General features: G+C 39.6%; 1 pseudogene; it reads left to right on the forward strand.

Moving 5' to 3' along the window:
- Window positions 1–21908: 21908 nt before the first annotated feature.
- LOC118636642 lies at window positions 21909–22638 on the forward strand (annotated as a pseudogene).
- The last annotated feature ends 1250 nt before the right edge of the window (window positions 22639–23888 follow it).

Consider the following 23888-nt stretch of genomic DNA (forward strand, 5'->3'; position numbering starts at 1 on the left):
CCTGGCCCCAGTGAGTCCGTGGGGCACGAGCCCAGGGCTGGGAGGCAGGAGAATTCGCACAGGAGAGTTCGCAGGACTGGGGTAGGTCACAAGCAGAGGCTTTAGCAGCAACTTCTAGCCGTGGAGTTCCCCGGGCCCCGCCCAGGCCACTGCAAACCATGGGCTCCCGGCCCCCTCTGGTGTCCTCGAAACCCTACCAGGATTGAGTCGGTGTCCCTGGTTAGGTGGTCCTCCAAGGTGTCTTTCGGTGGCCCCTTCCTGAAGATTTTCGTTGTGAATCCAGTTTGGTCCTGGGAGATGGTCTGTGTAGCTCCATTCACTCTGCAGCGATTTTTCCCCCTTCACTTTCAACCTATGTGAGTCTTTTGTTGTGAGATGGGTCTCCTGTAAACAACATATAGATGAGTCATGCTTTCTTATCCAATCAGCTACTCTGTGACTTTTTATGGGAGCACTCAATCCATTTACATTTAAGGTGATTATTGATATGTACTTATTTATTGCCATTTTTGTTTAGTGTGGTTCTATTTTTCTTCCCGTTTCTCCTGGTAAACACAGCAGTCCTTTTAGCATTTTTTGCAGTGCTGGTTTGGTGCTAATGTATTCCCTTAGCCTTTTTTTTTGTCTGGGAAGCTCTTTATTGACCTTCTATTTTGAATGATAGCCTTACTGGGTAGAGTAGTCTTGGATTAAGATCCTCGTTTTTCATGACCTTGATTACATCATCCATTCCCTTCTGGCCTGTAGTGTTTCTGGTGAGAAGTCAGCTGAGAGCCTTATGGGTTTCCTTTGTAGGTATCCTGTTGCTTCTGTCTTTCTGCTTTTAGGATTCTCTTTTTGACCTTTAATTTTTGGCAGTTTGATTACTATGTGTCTTGGTGTGGGCCTGTTTGTATTCTTACTTGGGGCTCTCTGTGCTTCTTGAACTTGAATGCCTTCTTCCTTCACCAAATTAGGAAAGTTTTCTGTCACTATTTCTTTGAATATATTCTCTAATCCTTGCTCATTTTCTTCTTCTTCTGGGACTCCTATGATATGAATATTATTCCGTTTCCAGTTGTCCACAGTTCTCTTAAGCTGTCTTCCTGTTTTTTAATCGTTTTTTTTTTTTTTTTCCTTTCGGTTTTCTGATTGGTTGACTTTTTCTACGCTGTCCTCTAATTCACTGATCTGGTCCTCAACTTCCCCTACTCTGCTTTTAGACCTTCCAATGTGTTTTTAATTTCTGATATGTCATTCTTCATTACTTCCTGTCGGTTTTAATTTCCAACTGTTTGATTTTCAACAATTCTATGTCTTTACTCATGGTGCTCATATCCTTACACATGCTGTTGAGCTTCCTCAACATCATGACTCTAAATTCTAGTTCTGTTAACTTACTTAACTGCACCTCATTTATCTCATCTTCGGTAGAGGTCTCATGTTCTTTCATTTGGCATTTGTTTCTGTTTTTCACCGTTTTGGCTAACAAAGTGGGCTTTGGAGTCTGCCAAATTTTTCATGTGGGTGTTGGTGTTCTGCTGTTTGTGGTTCCCTCTCCTGGGTTTGAATGAGGCAGGGAGGACCCACTTTAAACACCACTGTAAGTCTTAGCTTTTCTTGTTAGTGTCACTAGCCCAGAGAATGGTAGTTATCCTCTAGTTTTTGGCCTGGAGGCTATTAGTAGTGGTCACCTCGAGAACCTTGGTTTCTGAGTTGCCTGAAAAACTCCCTCATGTGCTCAGTATATGAGGTTTTCCTGAGGTTGGGGCAGCTGTTGGTTGTTAATGGGCCTCAATTAGCATTTCAGTGGCCACCAGGTTTGGTTGAATCTCTGAGGGAGGGGCCGCCACCTCTCCTCAGGGCCCTGGGAAGGAGTAAGATGACCTCAGTCCTGTGTGGCTACACTCAACAAATGCTCTGAGCACCCTCCAAACCTGAGTGACCCCACACAGTTCCAGTCCAGTCTGCCTTCCCTCTGCCAGAGCCCAAGTTCAGTGGCTGCTGCCAATTTAGCCTCTGTCTAGACCCCACATCTTGGAGCCGCCTGGGACTTTTAACCCAAGGGCGCTGCTTCCAGCCAAGGGCAGGCGAGGCTGTGGCACCAGCCAAGAGCGTAGCACTCACCTGAAGCCACAGGACTCAGCCGTGGTCACAGCAGCTTCCAGCAGAGGCCCCTGGTCCCAGCCAGTACATGCAGTACCAGCCGAGGGTTTAGCACGCAGCCAAGTTCGCAGGAGTCAGCCACGGTCACAGCCTAGGGGGCAGGAGCTCCCACCGCGTCCCCTGAACCCAGCCAGTCTGTGCAGCACGAGCCTAGGGCTTAGGATGCAGCCGAGTTTGCAGGACTCAGTAGCAGTTGCAGCCGAGGTGGCAGCAGCTTCCTACCGAGTCCCCTGGTCCCAGCCAAGTCTGCAGGTCCCAGCCCAGGCTGCTGCGGACCGTTGGCTCCCGGCCACCTCTCGTGTCCTCACAAGCCTATCAGTATTGAGTCAGTGTCCCTGGTTATGTGGTCCTCCAAGGTGTCTTTTGGTTGCCGCTTCCTGACGATTTGTCTTTATTTTGTTGTAAATCCAGTTTGGTCCTGGGAGATGGTCTATGTAGCTTCCATTCACTCCACCGCCATTTTTTTTCTCCCCCAAAATTTCATATAATAATATGTAACATGCCTCCTTGCAAACACTCTCTTTTTCTCATTTTAAAAATAAAATTGAAAAAAAAACTTCTCCAGTACTTCATTTATGAAAAAAAAATGGCTCAGAATACACAATATACATAAAATCTTTAGAAATTCTTGATTAAATGTGCAATTCCTAATCTAATTGACTCAGTGTTATCCTATATGTCGGATGTTTGAGAAAATTATAGAATTTTAGGATCTCTGAGCTGAGGGGATCCTTCAATATTACTCCAGTTTACATTAGTGAGCTGTGAGAATGCTGGGGAAAATCAGTAATTGTCAAGGTCTTATGAACCTGTGCATTTGCATAGAATTTTATTAAGTAGGTTTTTGAAAACTGCTGCTGGAATTCACTATCTTCTTGCACAATGGAGCAAAATGGGAATGGTTTTCAACAACCAAGTGTAACAGGGATAAACTAATTTCAGACTGGGACTAGGGTACAAACGCATGCATATTTGTTCAAAAATTTATGCTGGGGGGGTCGAAAAATGGCGGCGGAGTGAACGGAAGTTACACAAACTGTCTCCCAGAACCAAACTGGAATTACAACTATAACACAGAAAAATTGATGGGAAAAAGCAACAGAAAAGCAGCTTGCGAGGACCATATAACCAGGAACACTGACTCGATCATGGTAGGATTGCGAAGGCGCGAGACGGGGGCTGGGAGCCCAAGGTAGGCAGCTCGGCAGCGGCCTTAGCTGGGAGCGGCGCCCTCGGGTTACACATCCAGGCGGCCCCACAGCGCAGAGCTGGGACAGAGGCTAAAACAGCCACAGCCACTCACCTTGGGCTCCGGCAGAGGGAGGGCAGACTGGACTGGGACTGTTTTGGGACACTCAGGATTTGTAGGGCACCCAGAGCGTTTGCTGAGTGCAGCCACGCAGGACAGAGGCCACATTGCTCCTTCCCAGGGCTCTGAGGAGAGGCAGCCCCTCCCCGGAGATCCACCCCCACCATGTAGGCCATTGAAGTGCTAATTGAGGCTCATTAACAACCAGCATCTGCCCCACCCTCGTGAAAGCCCCTTGTGCTGAGCACCTGAGAAAGTTTTTCAATCAACTGACAACCCAAAACTCATCAAGTAACCTCGACTGCTAGCCTCCAGGAAAAAAGCTAGAGGGTAACAGTACCTTTCCTGGACTGGCAACTTTAACCAGGAAAGTAAGACTTGACAGTGGTGTTTAACGTGGGTCCTCCCTCGCTCATCTAAACACAGGAGAGGGAGCCACAAACAGCAGAACACCAACACCCACAGGGAGAACTTGACAGGCTCCAAAGCCCACAGTGATAGCCAAAATGGTGAAACACAGAAACAGAAGCCAAATGAAAGAGCAAGAGACCTCTACAGAAGATGAGATCAATGTGGAGCAATTAGGCATGTTAACAGAGCTAGAATTCAGAGCCATGATCTTGAGGAAGCTGAACAGCATGAGTAAGGACATAGAGACACTGAAAGTAAGCCAACTGGAAATTAAAAACCATCAAGAAGAGATAAAAAATGACATATCAGAAATGAAAAACACATTGAAGGTTTAAAAAGCAGAGTAGAGGAAGCTGAGGACCGGATCTGTGAATTAGAAGACAGGGTAGAAAAAATCAACCAATCAGAAAAAAAAAAGAAAAAAACGATTAAAAAACAGGAAGACAGCTTAAGAGAACTGTGGTATAACTGGAAACGTAATAATATTCGCATCGTAGGAGTCCCTGAAGAAGAATAAATAGAACAAGGGATAGAGAATAAATTCAAAAAAATAGTGACAGAAAACTTCCCTAATTTGGTGAAGAAAGAAGGCATTATAGTTCAAGAAGCACAGAGAGTCCCAAGTAAGAAGAACCCAAACAGGCCCAAACCAAGACACATAGTAAATAAAATGCCACAAATTCAAGACAAAGAGAGAATCCTAAAAGCAGCAAGAGATAAGCAACAGGTTACCTACAAAGGAAACCCCATAAGGCTCTCAGCTGACTTCTCACAAGAAACACTACAGGCCAGAAGGGAATGGCATGAAGTAATCAAAGTCATGAAAAACAAGAATCTGAATCCAAGACTACTCTACCCAGCAAGACAATCATTAAAATAGAAGGTCAAATAAAGAGCTTCCTAGAAAAAAAAAAAGCTGAGGGAATACATTAGCACCAAACCAGCACTGCAAGAAATGTTAAAAGAACTGCTGTAAATAGCAGTAGAAATGGGAAGAAAAATAGAACCACACTAAACAAAAATTACAATAAATAAGTACATATCAATAATCAGCTTAAATGTAAATGATTGAATGCTCCCATAAAAAGTCACAGAGTAGCTGATTGGATAAGAAAGCATGACTCATCTATATGTTGTTTACAGGAGACCCACCTCACAACAAACGACTCATATAGGTTGAAAGTGAAGGGATGGAAAAAAATTTTGCAAGCAAATGGAAAGCAAAAAACAAAGCTGGGGTAGCAATTCTCATATCTGATAAAATAGATTTCAAAATGAAGACCATAACTTGAGACAAAGAAGGCCACTACATAATATTGAAAGGATCTATCCAACAGCAAGATATAACCTTGAGAAACATATATGCACCCAATATAGGAGCACCAAAATATATTAAAAATCTTCTGGAGGACTTCCAAGGAGAAATCGATAACAATACAATCATAGCAGGGGACTTCAACACCCTGTTGACAGAACTGGATAGATCCTCTAGGCAAAAAAAAATAGCAAGGAAACAGAGTCTCTAAATGAAGCACGGGACCAAATGGATTTAATAGATATCTACAGAGAATTACACCCCAAAACTACAGAACACATATTCTTCTCAAGTGCACATGGGACATTCTCAAAGATAGACCACATGATAGGACAAAAACTAAATCTCTACGAGTCCAAGGAGATTTAAATCATATCAAACATCTTCTCATATCACAATGGCATGAAACTAGAAATCAATTGCAACAAGAACATGCAAAGACATTTCAACACATGGAGGCTAAATAGCATGTTATTAAACAATGAATGGGTCACCGAGATCAAGGAAGAAAATAAAAACTTCTTGGAAACCAATGAAATTGAATACACAACAACACAAAATCTATGGGATGCAGTGAAAGCAGTTCTGACAGGGAAGTTCATAGCACTACGGGCCTACCTCAAAAAAAAGAAAAATTTCTAATTGACTGTCTAACCTCACAACTTAAAGAATTAGAAAGCAAACAAAAAGAAAATCCCAGAGCAAGTAGAAGGAAGGAAATAGTAAAGATCAGAGCAGAAATAAATGACATAGAGACCAAAAACACAATTCAAAGGATCAATGAAACAAAGAGCTGGTTTATTGAAAAGATAAAAAAGATTGATGGACCATTTGCTAGACTCACCAAGAAACAAAGGGAGAGAACCCAAATACACAAAATCAGAAATGAAGAGGAGAAGTAACAACCAACACCACGGAAATACAAAAGATCGTTATCAACTACTATGAACAACTATATGGCAACAAATTCGAAAATCTAAGCGAAATGAACAAATTTCTAGAAACACGCACACTCCCAAAACTGGACCCGGAAGAGATAGAAAACTTGAACAGACCAATAACAACTAAGGAAAATAAAGAGGTAATCAAGACTCTCCCAGCAAACAAAAGCCCAGCCTGGATGGCTTCACGGGGGAGTTTTACCGAACATTCAAAAAAAGAACTAACACCCATTCTTCTCAAACCATTTCAACAAATTCAAGAAGAAGGAAGACTTCTAAACTCGTTTTATGAAGCCAGAATTATTAGAATTCCCAAACCAGAAAAAGACACTACAAAGAAAGAAAACTACAGGCCAATATCCCTGATGAACATAGACGCCAAAATCCTGAACATAATATTACCATATCGGATCCAGAAATACATCAAAAAAATTATTCACCATGACCAAGTGGGATTCATTCCAGGGATGTAAGGCTGGTGCAATATTCGCAAATCAATAAATGTGATACACCACATAAACAAAATGAAGAATAAAAACCACATGATCATATCAATAGATGCGGAAAAAGCATTCGACAAAATCCAACATCCATTTCTGATAAAAACGCTCAGCAATGTGGGAATAGAGGGATCATATCTCAACATAATAAAGGCCATATATGAAAGACCTACAGCCAACATCATACTCAATGGACAGAAACTAAAAACATTTCCATTAAGAACAGGAACAAGACAGGGATGTCCTCTTTCACCACTCTTATTTAACATTGTACTGGAAGTCTTAGCAACAGCAATCAGACATGAAAAAATAAAATAAAAGGGATCCAAATTGGAAAAGAGGAAGTGAAACTGTCATTATTTTCAGATGACATGATATTATACATAGAAAACCCTAAAGACTCCATCAAAAATCTACTAGATTTAATAAATGAATTTGGCAAAGTAGCAGAATACAAAATTAACGTCAAGAAATCGATGGCATTCTTGTACACCAATGATGAACTCACAGAAAGAGAAACTGAAAAAACAATCCCATTTACCATCACCCCCAAAAAATTAAGATACCTAGGAATAAACTTAACCAAAGAAGTAAAGGACTTATTTGCAGAAAACCACAGGTCATTGAAAAAAGAAATAGAGGAAGATATAAAAAAGTGGAAGCACATACCCTGTTCATTGATTGGAAGAATTAACATCATTAAAATGTCCATACTACCCAAAGCAATCTATAGATTCAATGCAATCCCCATCAAAATACCAACGACATATTTCATAGAACTAGAACAAATACTTAAAAGTACATATGGAACCAAAAAAGACCTCAACTAGCCACAGCAATCTTGAAAAAGAAGAACAAAGTAGGTGGGATCACAATACCAGATATCAGGTTATACTACAAAGCGACTGTAACCAAAACAGCCTGGTACTGGCACAAGAACAGGCATATAGACCAGTGGATCAGAAGTGAAAACCCAGAATTGGACCCAAAGCAATACACTCAATTAATATTTGAGAAAGGTGGCAAGAGCATACAATGGAGTAAAGACAGCCTCTTTAATAAATGGTGCTGGGAAAATTTGACAGCTACATGCAAAAAAATTAAACTAGACCATCAACTTACACCTTACACAAGAATAAACTCAAAATGGGTAAAAGACTTAAAAGTGACCCGTGAATCCATAAAAATTCTAGAAGAAAATGTAGGCAACAAAATTTCGGACATCATACGGAGCAGAATTTTCACTGATACATCACCTAAGGCAACAGGAAAAAAAAAAAGGAAAAAATGAACACATGGGACTACATCAAACTAAAAAGCTTCTGCACAGCAAAAGAAACAATCATCAAAATGGAAAGGCAACCCACTGTATGGGAGAACATCATTGCCAATTATGTATCAGATGAGGGGTTAATTTCCAATATATATAGAGTGCTCATACAACTCCACAAAAGGAAGACAAAGGACCCAATTAAAAAATGGGCAAAGGGAGGACTTCCGGTCAAGATAGTGGAGTAGGTAAACGCGGTATCGCGTCCTCCCACAACCACATCAAAGTTACAACTAAACTAAAGAACAACCATCATTCAAAACCGCCTGAAATCAAGCTGAATGGAAGTCATACAACTACGGAACTAAGGAAAAAAAAAAAAGCAGCTACATCCAGACCTGTAGGATGGGCGGCGGCGCGAGGGGGTTGGCGGCGCAGCGGCAGTGGAGCGCGCAGTGGCGAGACGGGCTGGTCCCACACCCAAGTGTGGTGGATAAAAATCAGGAGGATCCCGCGGCTGGGAAGGTCCTCCCTGAGGACTGAGGGGTCCCCATCCCACACCAGGTGCCCCGTTCAGGGTTCCAGTGCCAGGAAGAGAATCCCCATAACTTCTGGCTGGAAAAACCAGCGGAAACTGAGGCTCAGGGAAGCTGAAGCGGCTGGAACCCCAGGCAGCTCCCTAAAGGGCCTGCTCACGGACTTATCGGACTCTCTCCCTCTAAGCTTGGAGGGAAGGCAGCTCGAGGGGCACCAGAGACATACAGGGAAGAACTGAGCTGTTTGGCACTGGAGAGAGCGCTGGAGAGGGGGCTTCCTCGGGGACAAACGTGCTGTCAGAGGCCTTTGTTCCTTTGGTGAGCCCTTCCAGGGGGCGGCAGACAGAAGCCATATCTGGGACTCCAGCAACCTGGCTCACACTGGTAGCCCTGCCCTGCCAACTCCCTGAGGCCCCGCCCCGCCCACACAACTTTCAAGCTGTTGCCACTTGCTTAACCATAGGATTGGCCGGTCTTGGATCCTGCTTCAGGTTTTTCCTAAATTCTTTCAAACGAGCAACACCGGGTCTCAGCGAGCCCCATACCTCTCATTAAGTAATACACAGAAACAAACACAGGGAGGCAGCCAAAATGAGGACACAAAGAAACAGGTCCCAAATGAAAGAACAGAACAAAATCCCAATAAAAGAACTAAGTGAAAGGGAGATAAGCAACCTAACAGATACTGAGTTCAAAATACTGCTTATAAGGATGCTCAATGAACTTAGTGAGAACCTCAGTGAACTTAGGGAGGGCCTCAAGAGCATAAAAAAGGACCAGTTAGAAATCATGGATACACAGTTAGAATTAAAGGAGGCATTAACTGAAATAAAGAATAATTTACACAGCTTCAATAATAGAGTACGTAGACCCAAGGAGCAAACCATCGATTTGGAATATAAGGAAGCAAAAAATCCCCAATCAGAACATCAAAAAGAAAAAAGAATCCAAAAAAATGAGGATAGAGTAAGGAGCCTCTGGGATAACTTCAAGCGTCCCAACATTCGCATCTTGGGGGTGCCCGAAGGAGAAGAGAGAGAACAAGAAATCGAAAACCTGTTTGAAACAATAATGGCAGAAAACTTTCCTAACTTGGTAAAGGAAACAGACATACAAGTCCAGGAGGCACAGAGAGTCCCAAACAAGATGAACCCCAAGAGGCACACACCAAGACACATCATCATCAAAATGCAAAAGGTTCAAGACAAAGAGAGAATATTAAAAGCAGCAAGAGAAAGGCAGCTAGTTACCTACAAGGGAGTACCCATTAGGCTGTCAGCTGATTTCTCAAAAGAAACTTTGCAGGCCAGAAGGGAGTGGCAAGAAATATTCACAGTGATGAAAACCAAGAACCTACAACCAAAATTACTCTATCCTGCAAAGCTGTCATTTAGAATCGATGGACATACAAAAACTTTCCCAGACAAGAAAAAGTTAAAGGAGTTCATCACCACCAAACCGTTATTATATGAAATGATGAAGGGTCTTTTTGAAGAAAAAGATAAAATGTATGAACAAACAAAATGGCAATGAATACATATCTATCAACAATGGAATCTACAAACAAAATGAACAGGAAGAACAGAAACATTCTCATAGATACAGAGAACATTTTGTTGGTTGCCAATTGGGAAGGGGGTTGGGGGAATGGGTGAAAAAGGTGAAGGGATTAAGAAGCACAAATTCATTGCTAGAATGACAAACCTCAAAGGGAAAGGGGTTGGGGGGTAGGAAGAAATAAACCAAAGAACTTATATGCATAACCAATGGACACAGACAATAGTGTGGGGAAAGGTGGGAGGGGGGCGGGAGTGGGGAGGAGGGGGTCAATGGGGGAAAAATGTGGAACATCTGTAATACATTTTACATCCAACAATAAATATTTGGAAAAAAAAAAAATGGGCCAAGGAACTAAACAGACACCTCTCCAAACAGGACATACAAATGGCCAAGAGACATATGAAAAAATGCTCAACATCACTAATTATCAGAGAGATGCAAATTAAAACAACAATGAGGTATCACCTCACAACTGTCAGAATGGCACCATCAACAAACATCAAACAACAAGTGTTGGCAAGGGTGTGGAGAAAATGGGACTCTAATACACTCCTGGTGGGAATGCAGACTGGTGCAGCCGCTGTGGAAAACAATATGGTGTTACCTCAAAAAATTAAAAATTGAACTTCCATTTGACCTAGTGATCCCGCTTCTAGGAATATACCCTAAGAAGCCTGAAACACCAATCAAGAAGAATATATGTACCCACATGTTTATAGCAGCACTATTTACAATAGCTAAGATCTGGAAACAGCCCAAGTGTCCATCAGTAGATGAATGGATAAAAAAGCAGTGGTACATATACACAATGGAGTACTATGCAGCGGTAAGAAAGAATGATCTCTTATCCTTTGAGACGACATGGATGGACCTGGAAAGTATTATCCTAAGTGAAATAAGCCAAGCAAAAAAAAACAAATACCACATGACCTCACTTATATATGGAATATAATGAACATAACAGTCTGAGGAATACAGTAGATCGAGAAACATGGAAGTAGGGTACAGACTGACATCCCTCAGAAGAGGGGGTGGGGGGTGGGAATAGATAAACCACAGAACTTATATGCATGTATGCATGACCAATGGACATGGACAACCAAGCCGGGGACGGGGCGGGGGTGGGGTGGGGAGAGGCGTGCCAATGGGGTAAAAAAGGTGAAATATATGTAAAAAAAAAAAATTTATGCTGCATCATATGGGTAATGAGTCAGACAAAGCTGATGAAAATCACATAATCTGTTCTAATTTCTAATTATACTCGAATGGTTATATGGTTCCAGAAGTCCAGTGTCCTGTTATATTTTTTCCTATGTTAATGACTCGATGAGTTGAGGGTGCTAACTCAACCTTTCTGTGTCTCTTTCATCATCTACAAAATCTGAGCTACAAATACTTAACTGTGTACAATGCCATTTTTATTTCACTAGTGCTTTCACAACATAACAAACCACCTCCTCAGTCAAAATAATGATGCTTTTTTCCCTGGTCTATTTTCTCAGAGGAGAGAGTGCCAGCATGCAGACCAGAGTCCAGGGTTTGGTTCCCGCTAAGGGCACATACCTCTGTTGCAGTTTGTCCCCACCCCGGTTAGACATGTGTGGGTGGCAGCCAGTTGATGTGTCTCTCTCACATTGCTGTTTCTCTCTCTCTCTCTCATTCCCCCCTCCCTTCCGTTCTATCTGAAGATAAATACAAATAATAATAATAATGATGATAATAGACTTACGGTCAAGATGCTGGCGTAGGTAAATGCAGTATCACATCCTCCCAAAACAACATTAAAGTTACAACTAAACTACAGAACAATAATCACTCATAACTACCTGAAATTGAGCTAAATGGAAGTCCTACAACTATGGAATTAAAGAAGCAGCCACACCAAAAAAATTCACATAGGTTGAAGGAGAAGGGATGAAAAAAAATCTTCCAAGCAAACAGAAAGGGAAAAAAAGCTGGGGTAGCAATACTCATATATGATAAAATATATTTCCAAATAAAAGCCATAACTAGAGACAAAGAAGGCCACTACATAATATTGAAAGGCTCTATCCAACAGGAAGATATAACCTTGATAAATATATATGCACGTATTATAAGAACAGCTTCATATATTTAAAATGTTCTGGAAGACTACAAAGGAGAAATCGATAGCAATACAATCATAGCAGGGGACTTCAACACCCTGCTGATCTTACTGGATAGAAGCTCTAGTAAAAAAATTAGCAAGGAAACACAGACTCTAAATGAAGACTAAAATGGATTTAATAGCTATCTACAGAGAATTACACCCCAAAACTGAAGAATTCACATTCTTCTCAAGTGCACATGGAACATTCTCAAAGAAGACCACATGTTAGGACACAAACTAAGTCTCTACAAGTTCAAGAAGATTATAATCATATCAAGCATCTTCTCAGATCACAATGACATGAAACTAGAAATCAATTGCAACAAGAACATGCAAAGACATTTCAACACATGGAGGCTAAATAGCATGTTATTAAGCAATGAATGGGTCACCAAGGAGATCAAGGAAGAAATTAAAAACTTCCTGGAATCCAATGAAAATTAACACACAACAACACAAAATCTATTGGATGCAGCAAAAGCAGTTTTGAGAGGGAAGTTCATAGCACTACAGGCCTACCACAAGAAACAAGAAAAATTTCTAATTGACTGTCTCACCTCACAACTTAAAGAATTCGAAAGCAAACAAAAAGAAAACCCCAGAGCAAGTAGAGGGAAGAAAATAGTAAAGATCAGAGCAGACATAAATGACATAGACCAAAAAAACAATTCAAAGGATCAATGAAACAGAGAGCTCGATTTTCAAAACGATGAACAAGATTGATGGACCCTTAGGTAGACTCACCAAGAAACAAAGAGAGAGAACCCAAATACACAAAATCAGAAATGAAAGAGGAGAAGTAACAGCTGATACCACAGAAATACAGAAGATCGTTAATATCTACTATGAACAATTATATGGCAACAAATTTAACAATCTAAGCAAAATGGACAAATTTCTAGAAACACATAGTCTTCCAAAACTGGACTGGGAAGAGATAGAAAACTTGAACAGAACAATAACAACAAAAGACACTGAAGATGTAATCAAGACTCTCCCACCAAAGAAAAGCCCAGGCCCTGATGGCTTCACAGGGGTGTTTTACTGAACTTTCAAAAAAGAACTAACACCCATTCTCCACAAACTATTTCAAAAAATTCAAGAAGGAAGACTTCCAAACTTGCTTTATGAGGCCAGAATAATTCTAATTCCAAAACCAGAAAAAGACATTATAAAGAAAGAAAACTACAGGCCAATATCCCTGATGAACATAGATGCCAAATCCTGAACAAAATACTATCAAATCGGGTCCAACAACACGTCAAAAAAATTATTTACCATGACCAAGTGGCATTCATCCCTGGGATGCAAGGTTGGTACAATATTCGCAAATCAATAAATGTGAACACCACATAAACAAAATAAAGAATAAAAACCACATGATCATATCAATAGAGGCCAAAAAAGCCTTCGTCAAAATCCAGCATCCATTTCTGATAAAAACGCTCAGCAATGTGGGAATAGAGGGACCATATCTCAACATAATAAAGTCCAAATATGAAAGACCTACAGACAACATCATACTCAATGGGCAAAAACTAAAAGTATTTCCCCTAAGAACCGGAACAAGACAAAAATGCCCATTTTTGCCTCTCTTATTTAACATAGTACTGGAAGTCTTAGCCACAGCAAGGAGACAGGAAGAAAACATAAAATGGACCCAAATTGGAAAGGAGGAAGTGAAACTGTCAATTTTTACACATGACATGATACAATATGTAGAAAACACCAAAGACTCCATCAAAAATTTACTAGACATAATACATAAATTTGGCAAAGTAGGAATATACAAAATTAGCATCAAGAAATTGACGGCATTCTTATACACCAATGATGAATTCACAGAAAGAGAAACTGAAAAAACAATCCCATTTACCATCATGCCAAAGAAATTACGATACCTAGGAATAATCTTAACCAAAGAAGTAAAGGACCTATTTGCAGAAAACTACAAGACATTGAAAAAAGAAATAGAGGAATATATAAAAAAGTGGGAGCACATACCCTGTTCATGGATTGGAAGAATTAACATCATTAAAATGTCCATACTACCCAAAGCAATCTATAGATTCAATGCAATCCCCATCAAAACACCAACGACATACTTCACAGAACAAATACTTCAAAAGTTCATATAGTACCAAGAAAGACCTTGAATAGCCACAGCAATCTTGAAAAAAAAAAAAAAGAACCAAGTTGGAGGGATCACATTACCACCAGATTTCAGGTTACATTACAAAGCCACTGTAATCAAAACAGCCTGGTACTGGCACAAGAACAGGCATATAGACCAATGGAACAGAACAGAGAACCCAGAAATAGACCCAAGGCAGTATGCTCAATTAATATTTGACAGAGGTGGCAACAACATACAGTGGAGTAAAGGCAGCCTCTTTTATAAATGGTGTAGGAAAAATTGGACAGCTACATGCACAAAAAAAAAGGAAACTAAACCATCAACTTACACCATACACAAAAATAAACTCAAAATGGATAAGAGACTTAAATGTGACTCATGAATCCATAAAAATCCTAGAAGAAACTGTAGGCAACAAAATTTCATACATCATACACAGCAGAATTTTCATTGATACATCACCTAAGGCAACAGAAACAATGGAGAATATGAACACATGGGACTATATCAAACTCAAAAGATTCTGCACAGCCCTGGCCGGTTTGGCTCAGCACTTAGAGCGGCGGCCTGCGGTCTAGAGAGACCTGGGTTCGGTTCCCATTAAGGGCATGTACTTCGGTTTAGTTTGTCCCCAGCCCAGGTTGGGTCATGCGGGAGGCAGCCACTCGATGTGTCCCTTTCACATCAATGTTTCTCTATCTCTCTTCCTCTCTCTCCCTCCTGCTCTATCTGAATTAAAAAAAAAAAAAAAAAAAAAAAAAAAACCTTCTGCACATCAAAACATACAATCATCAAAATGGAAAGGCAACCCACTGTATGGGAGAGCATAATTGCCAATGATATATCAGATAAGGGGTTAATTTCCAATATTTATAAGGTGCTCATACAACTCAACAAATGGAAGACAAAGAACCCGATTAAAAAATGGGCAGAGGAACCAAATAGACACTTCTCCAAACAGGACATACAAATGGCTAAGAGACATATGAAGAAATGCTCAACATCACTAATCATCAGAGAGATGCAAATTAAAACAACAATGAGGTATCACCTCACACCTGTCAGAATGGCCGCCATCAACAAATCATCAAACAACAAGTGTTGGCGAGGGTGTGGAGAAAAGGGGACTCTAGTATACTGCTGGTGGGAATGCAGACTGGTGCAGTCACTATGGAAAACACTATGGTGTTGCCTCAAAAAATTAAAAATTGAACTTCCATTTGACCCAGTGATCCCACTTCTAGGAATAAACCCTAAGAAGCCTGAAACACCAATCTGAAAGAATATATGTACCCCCATGTTTGTAGCAGCACTATTTACAATATCTAAGATTTGGAAACAGCCCAAATGTCCATCAGTAGACAAATGGATAAAAAAAGCAGTGGTACATATATACAATGGAGTACTATGCACCTGTAAGAAAGAAACATCTCTTATCCTTTGAGACTACATGGAGGGACCTGGAAAGTATCATCCTAAGTGGAGCAAGCGAAACAGAGAAAGACAAATATTATATGATCTCACATTTTGGGGAATATAATGAACTTAACTGTCTGAGGAATGGGATAGTCCCAGAGATGTGGAAGTGGGATACAGACTGATAATTCCCAGAAGAGCTGGTGGTTGGGGAGAGATAAACCGTAGAACTTATATGCATGTATGCATGAACAATGGGCATGTTTAACAAAGCTGAAGACAGGGCGGGGAGGGAGAAGAAGGGGGGAATCAGTGGGGGAAAAAGTAGAAATATATGTAACAAAAATAAATAAATTAATTTAAAAAATAATAAAATTAAAAAATAGCAGCAAAACAAATATAACAGCATTTGAAGGGATCATATACAGAAAAAAAAAAGAAGCAGCCACATCTAGACTGGTAGGAGGGGCAGAGGTGGACAGGTCGGTCCCACACCCAAGTGTGGTAGATAAAAATCAGGAGGACACCTCTGCTGTGAAGGTCCTCCCTGAGGACTGAGGGCTCCCGTCCCACACCAGGCAACCTGCTCAGGGTTCCTGTGCCAGGAAGAGAAGTCCCATAAATTCTGGCTGGAAAAACCTGTGGGAACTGAGGCTCAGGGATGCTGAAGTGGCTGGAGCCCCAGGCAGCTCCTCATAAAGGACCTGCACATGGACTTAGTGGACTCTCTCATTCTAAGCTTGGAGAGGCAGCTCAAGGGGCGTCACAGACATATAGGGAAGAACTGAGCTGTTTGGCACTGGAGCAAGGGCTAAAGAGGGGGCTTTCTTCGGGACATCTTGCTGTCAGAGGCCTTTGTGTCTTTGTTAAGCCCTTCCTCTGGGTGGCAGACAGCTGCCATGTCTGGGAATCTAGCAACCTGGCTCATACTGGTTGTCCCACCCTGGTGTTTCCCTGAGGCCCTGCCCCACGCAACTTTCAGGCCCACCCAAGCAATTGCCAGTTGATTTACCATAGGATTGGCCTGTCTGGGATCCTGCTTCAGGTTTTCCTAAATCCTTTCAAACAAGAAGCACCTGGTCTCAGCTAGCCCCATACCTCTCATTAAGCAATACACAGAAACAAACACAGGGAGGGAGTCAAAATGAGGAGACAAAGAAACAGGTCCCAAATGAAAGAACAGAAAAAATCTCCAGGAAAAGAACTAAGCAAAATGGAGATATGGCACCTAATAGATGCTGAGTTCAAAATACTGCTTATAAGGATACTCAATGAACTTAGTGAGAACCTCAGCGAACTTAGTGAGGGCCTCAAGAGCATAAAAAAGGGCCAGTCAGAAATGAAGGATGCACAGTCAGAAATGAAGAAGGTACTAATTTAAATAAAGGATAATTTACAGGGAATCAACAGTAGAGTAGGTGAAGCCAAAAGCAAACCATCAATTTGTAATATAAGGAAGCAAAATACACCCAATCAGAACAGCAAAAAGAAAAAAGAATCCAAAAAAAATGAGGATAGTGTAAGGAGCCTCTGGGACAACTTCAACATTTGCATCTTGGGAGTGCCAGAAGGAGAAGAGAGAGAACAAGAATTCGAAAACCTATTTGAAACAATAGTGTCAGAAAACTTCCCTAACTTGGTGAAGGAAACAGACATACAAGTCCAGGAAGCACAGAGGGTCCCAAACAAAATGAACCCCAAGAGGCCCACGTCATCAAAATGCAAAGAGAGAATCTTAAAAGCAGCAAGAGAAAAGCAGTTAGTTACCCACAAGGGAGTTCCCATAAGACTGTCAGCTGATTTCTCAAAAGAAACTTTGCAGGCAAGAAGGGAGTGGCAAGAAATATTCACAGTGATGAAAAGCAAGAACCTACAACCAAGATTACTCTATCCTGCAAAGCTGTCATTTAGAATCAATGGCCATATAAAGACTTTCCCAGACAAGAAAAAGTTAAAGGAGTTCATCACCACCAAACCATTATTATATGAAATGTTGAAGGGTCTTTTTGAAAAAAAATAAAATAAAATATATGAACAAACAAAATGGCAATAAATACATATCTATGGACAATGGAACAGGCAGAACAGAAACATTCTCTTAGATACAGGGAACATGTTATTGGTTGCCAGATGGGAGGGGAGTGAAAAAGGTGAAGGGATTAAGAACAAATTGGTTGCTAGACTGACAAACCTCAAAGAGAAGGGGGTTGGGGGGTGGGAAGAAATAAACCAAAGAACTTATATGCATAACCAATGGACACAGACAACAGTGTGGGAAAAGGCGGGAGGTGGGCAGGAGTGGGGAGGAGGGGGTCAATGGGGGAAAAATGAGGAACATCTGTAAGACATTCAACAATAAAGATTAAAAGAAACAAAACAAAACAACAAAATAATAATATAATGCTTTTGTTAAAACACATTAACTCCAAGTATAGACTGCAATTGAATTTGATGATTATTTTGTAATCTAGCACAATGGGAATACAAGAGAGGATAAGAAAGAGGATATTTCATGACTAAATTTATATTCAATTTTTTTAAAAAATTGCTTTTATCACACGTTTCTTATAAATATTTCTGTTCCACTTGTTTTCTTGGCACGGAAATGTTCTTATTTTATGGTGGCAATTGTCTTTTTAACATCCTCATTTAGCAAAACAAAAAAAAAAAAATGGCAACTCTAGGTCAGTCCATTATTTCTTTTAATATTATTGTTTCATTAACTCAAAATGTATGAGTACCACTAAATCACTTACCACCTACTTAAAGGCTATGATTAATCTGACTTATAGTTTAGTCAAGAAAACTGTTTTAATTTGTTACTTAGAGGTTTGGTTTCTGAAAATTGTATGTTTTTATAATTAGAAGTTCCAAAAAAGGAAAAAAGAAAAGAAAAGAAACAGATTTTGAATTAAAACTACTACTAAAAACAAAACAAGAAAAGGAGCAAAGTCAATAATGACCAAATGGTGACTGGCACATAGAAGGCCTTCAATAAATATTTGTTAAATGAAATAAATTTTCAAATGAAACATTGATTTAAGAAATATTTAGCCAGCAGCTACAAAACACACACACACACACACACACACACACACACACACACACACACGCAAGAGGATTTTTATTCTTTCGTTACAATAACAAGGAAAATGGCTTTTTTTTTTCTAATTTTTCTTTTTAATTAGAGATAATTCCTGAGTAGTAAAAGCCTAGGAAAAGCCTGTAGCATATTTTTCTCTCTTGACAAAAAGAAATAAAAAGGAGTTAAAGGAAACTAAAATCATTTAGGAAATTATTTAGACTCATAAGAGTTGGAGTCAGAGAATTTAGAAATCACCCAACCCATTCCATTCAATTTACAGATAAACAAGTTCAGAAAAACTTGCTCAAATTGCCCATGCTTTGGGGTTTGCCCATGAGAACAAAACCAAGAAGATACTTTTGCCATCTTGCAGGAGCATACTCTAATTACAGGTGGAAGATAAGCATTGTTTCAAAGACCTATTGAATATTTAAATTACAAACAAAACTTTTAAAATATTTTCAAAGGTTAGAGGAAACAAAGACATAAAAATAGAAAATGTTCAAAATAGAATTCGTGGAGAAGTGAAATTATTCTGGGGCTAGTGGTTTGTGAGCAAGCAACGATCCAGAGACTGGAGTATATATGTCTTTTTGGAATGTTGAGGGGCAGTGAGTTATAGGTGATTTGTGGACATATCTGCTATATTTAAGAATTTTTCCTTTTATAGCATTCATCAACACTAGACTAGTAGCTCTTGTTATTGATGAGACACTAGGACATGGAAACAGTCTTGATCAACTGATGCTCTCATTAAAAATTATGTCAATGTTATCACAAGGATGATGCACTGACAAAATAGCACATGTACAAGGTCATTCAATGCACCAGTATCTGTAGTGGCAAAGGACTGGCAACAAGTCAAATGTCTATCAATCAGGGACTGCTTGAATAAACTATGGTACATCCACACAATGGGTACAATACAGCTATTTTTTAAAAATAAAAGAATGAGAAAGACTTCTACATACTGTTATAATATATCAACAGAATCTATTATTAGGGGGGGAAAGCAAGGATAAAACAATTTACAATAGGCAAGATTTGGAAGCAGCCCAAGTGCCCATCAGTAGATAAGTAGATTAAAAAAAAAAACTGGTACGTGCAGTGAAGGCCTGGGTGGAATGGGAGAAGGGTGCATGGGGTCTATGAGGAAAAAAGGGAGGACAACTGTAATACTCTCAACAATAAAGATAATTTTTTGAAAAACACACAGATCTGCACAGCACACACACAAAAAGCTGTGGTACATTTACACAGTTGATACTGCTTGGCCATAACAATAAGGAAAACTTACTGTTTGTGACAGTATAGATGGACCTGGAGAGTATTATGCTAAGTGAAGTAAGCCAGTCAGAGAAAGAGAAATACCATATGATTTCACTTTTATGTGGAATCTAATGAGTGAAATAAACTAACAAACAAAATAGAAATAGATTCATAGATACAGAGAACAGACTGACAGCTGTCGGAAGAGGATTGGGGAGCTGGGTAAAAAGGTAAAGGGTTTAAAAAAAAGAAACAGACACAGACAACAGTATGGTGCTTGCCAGAGAGAAAGGGGGGTGGGGGGAGGTGGAAGAGGGCAAAGGAGGGATCAATGGTGATAGAAGGAGACTTGACTTTGTGTGGTGAGCGCACAATGTAGTGTGTAAATGATGTGTTATAAAGTTGTACATTTGAAACCTGTATGGTTTTATTAGCCAATGTCACCCCAATAAATTCTATTTTTAAAAAGTCAGAATAGTGATAATATTTGAGATACAGCATAGTGCCTGGAAAGGTACATAAGGGAGGCATTTGGGGTGCTGGTGTGTTCTGTCCTGGGGTGCCCATTGTGTTCCACATGGGTGTGTTTATTTTGTGAACATTTGTTAACCTGCACACTTACAATCTGTGCAATTTTCTATATGTTATACTGCAATAAAATTTATACTTTAAAAACTCTGTTGTACCCATACGACTATTTCTAGTGGTATCATGTTAAATTAAAAGAAGGGGGCAGAATTGGGGTGGGGGAAAGCAATGCTTGTAATAATGCCACCTTTTGAGTAGCGTACTCTAAAGGAAACACACACATGTTTATATTTTTAAGAGAAAATATAAACAATAATCAATAAAGATAGTTACCTACAGGGTGGAAGAGTAAGGGATGACCTTGAGACTTCTTTAAATATACCTTTTTATACTGTATACTTTGACTCTGGTACAAAAGTAATCAAAAAGAAAAAGAAACTTAAAAGTAGAAAGCAAACTAATATAAATAAACTTAATGTTTTACCAAATTGGGGACAAACCCATACAGAGAAGATAATTATTTCAACTTAACTTTAAAACAAAGAATTTAGGACCTGGCTGGTTTGGCTCAGCAGTTGGAGCATTGGCCTGCGGACCGGAAAGTCCTGGGTTCAGTTCCAGCTAGGGGCACGTACCAAAATAAATAAATAAATAAATAAATAAATAAATAAATAAATAAATAAAATAAAATAAAACAAAGATTTAGAATGCAAGTCCCTAATTGGATATAATCTCAGGGCACAGAGAACCTCAAAGAAACTCCAAACTGCATTCAGTAGTTTCATTGTTAATGGTAATATCATTATTTTTGTTGGGGAAATTTATAGGTAACTAATATTAGAGGTAATTAATATAATATTATAGGTAATTCTATAAAAAACTAAAAATCCCATTATAATATGGACAGAGGACTTGGGCAGACACTTCTCCCGAGGAGACATAAAATGGCCATAAGATATATAAAAAGATGCTCAACAAGTTTTTGTTGCTCAAGGAGTGAAGACTCCTAGGATGTTTCTCTGAATGAGGATGTCAAAAGTGTAAAATAACTCGATGGGAACCAAAGTAGAAAACTAGGGAATGGAAGAAAACCACTGTACTCTGAAGCATGAAAACCTACTGATTAATGTTGCCAATGTTTTCCTGATTGCTCCAAAATAGCAGATTGTTGAGGGAGATATTCACCAGAGTGTACCCTTAAGATTTAACTGTTTCCTTACTAGCACACAACAGAAACACAGTCTACTATTTATCAATTTGCCTTTTCCTGAATGTCATATATAGACATACCTTGGAGATATCATGGTTTCAGTTCCAGACCACTGTAATAAAATAAAGTGGCCTCATGAATAGGAATGCCTCACCAATTTTCAGAACTGGAAATCATGGATGGAGATCAAATAATTGAAGAAGTCTTGGATAAGTTTGTTAATTGTCATGAGCAAACATATGAAGAATTTCTGAGCAATTTTACTCATCTTTCAAAAGAGGATAATGTGACCAAAAGAGGTGCATTTGGAACCAATTCTTCAGAAAACATATTTACTTCAATATAATTTACTCATGAAAATGAACCAACTAATCACCATCTTGTAAATAAGCCATCTTTCTTCATGCTTTATCACAGTGTGCAGAAGAGCAGATAGTGCTGGATGAAGGCCAAAAAGTTGGCAGTTCCATTCAAGGTGATCTAAATCAAGAAGGAAAGATGAAGGTAGATAATTTCCTAGAAACAGAACATTTGGACATGGATGAAGAGATTATGCCCCAAATGAGCAAGGATTTACTGCTGCTGCCTCGAGAAGTGGAGCAGGACATGAGCACTCATATTCCTTCTTACATCCCTTCTGTGGCCCAGCCTCTGAGCCATGGAGTAAAGCCAAGGCCCATAGTGAAAGGATTGGACAAGAAAAAGGATGAGATACTCGGAGATGAAGTTCAGCCCTTCAGACTTGATGAAGAATCTGATTATGGTACTGTGATGCTAACCCCAAGTTTAGTCCTTCAGAAATAGAAGCCATCAAAGAGCTATCCGAGCAAAAGTGAGAGAACACCAACACAGACTTGGAGGAACCCCGTGATTAATTCACCAAGACATCCTCCTGTTTACTTTTATTTTGTTCTTATTCAAGCAAAAATAAAATAAATTATAAACCTACTTTTAAAAACAGATGCTCAACTTTACTAGCTATTATGAAAATGCAAATCAAAAGTACAATGAGATACCACCTGTTAGAATGGCTATTATCTACAAGAAATAGTAACTGTTAGAGTGGTTGTGGAGAAAAAGAAACTTTCACTCACTGCTGGTGGGAATGCAAACTGATACAGGCACTATGGAAAACAGTATGGAGGCTCCTCAAAAAATTAAGAATAGAGTTACCATATGACTCAATAATCCCTCTTCTGGGTATCTATCTAAAAAATTTAAAAACATTTATGTGAAACGATAGATGCACCCCTATGTTCATTGCAGCCAAGACATGAAAACAACTGAAGTTGCCCTTTGCTAGATTATTGGATAAAGAATATGTGGTACATATGTACAATGGAATACTGCTCATCCATAAGAAAGGATGAAATTGTCATTTGTGACAACATGGAAGGACATTGAGAATATCATGGTAAGTGAAATAAGTCAGACATAAAAAGTCAAGAACATGGGAGTACATATATATTTCCTGATTGGTGTTTCAGGAGTACAATGCAGCTGTAAGAAAGAAAGATCTCTTATCCTTTGAGACGACATGAAGTGACCTGGAAAGTATTACCCTAAGTGAAATAAGCCAAGCAGAAAAAGACAAATACCACATGATCTCACTTATATACGGAATATAAGGAACAAAACAGTCTGAGGAATACCCAGAAACATGGAAGTAGGGCATAGACTGATAGCCCTCAGAAGAGGGGGTGGGGGAGTGGGAAGAGATAAACCACAGAACTTACATGCATGTACACATAACCAATGAACATGGACAACAAAGCCAAGGACGGGGCGGTGGGGGCTGGGGAGGAGGGTGTCAATGGGGTAAAAAAGGAGAAACATCTGTAACAAAAATAAAATAAAATAAAAAAGTCAAGAACAATATGATTTCACTCATATGTGGGATATAAAACCGAAAGCAACAAATGAATAAATAAGAAAACAAACAAATAAAAACTCAGATACAGACAACAGTATGGTGGTTACCAGAGGGAAAGAAAGGGGAGATAGTGAAGGGTAAAGGAAGTCAAATATATGGTGATGGAAGGAGATTGGACTTTGGGTGGTAAGCACACATTGCAATATGCAGACAATGTATCATAGAATTGTACACATGAAACCTATATACTTT

Source organism: Molossus molossus, unplaced genomic scaffold (assembly GCF_014108415.1).
Source record: "Molossus molossus isolate mMolMol1 unplaced genomic scaffold, mMolMol1.p scaffold_m16_p_2, whole genome shotgun sequence".
Taxonomy (NCBI): Eukaryota; Metazoa; Chordata; class Mammalia; order Chiroptera; family Molossidae; genus Molossus; species Molossus molossus.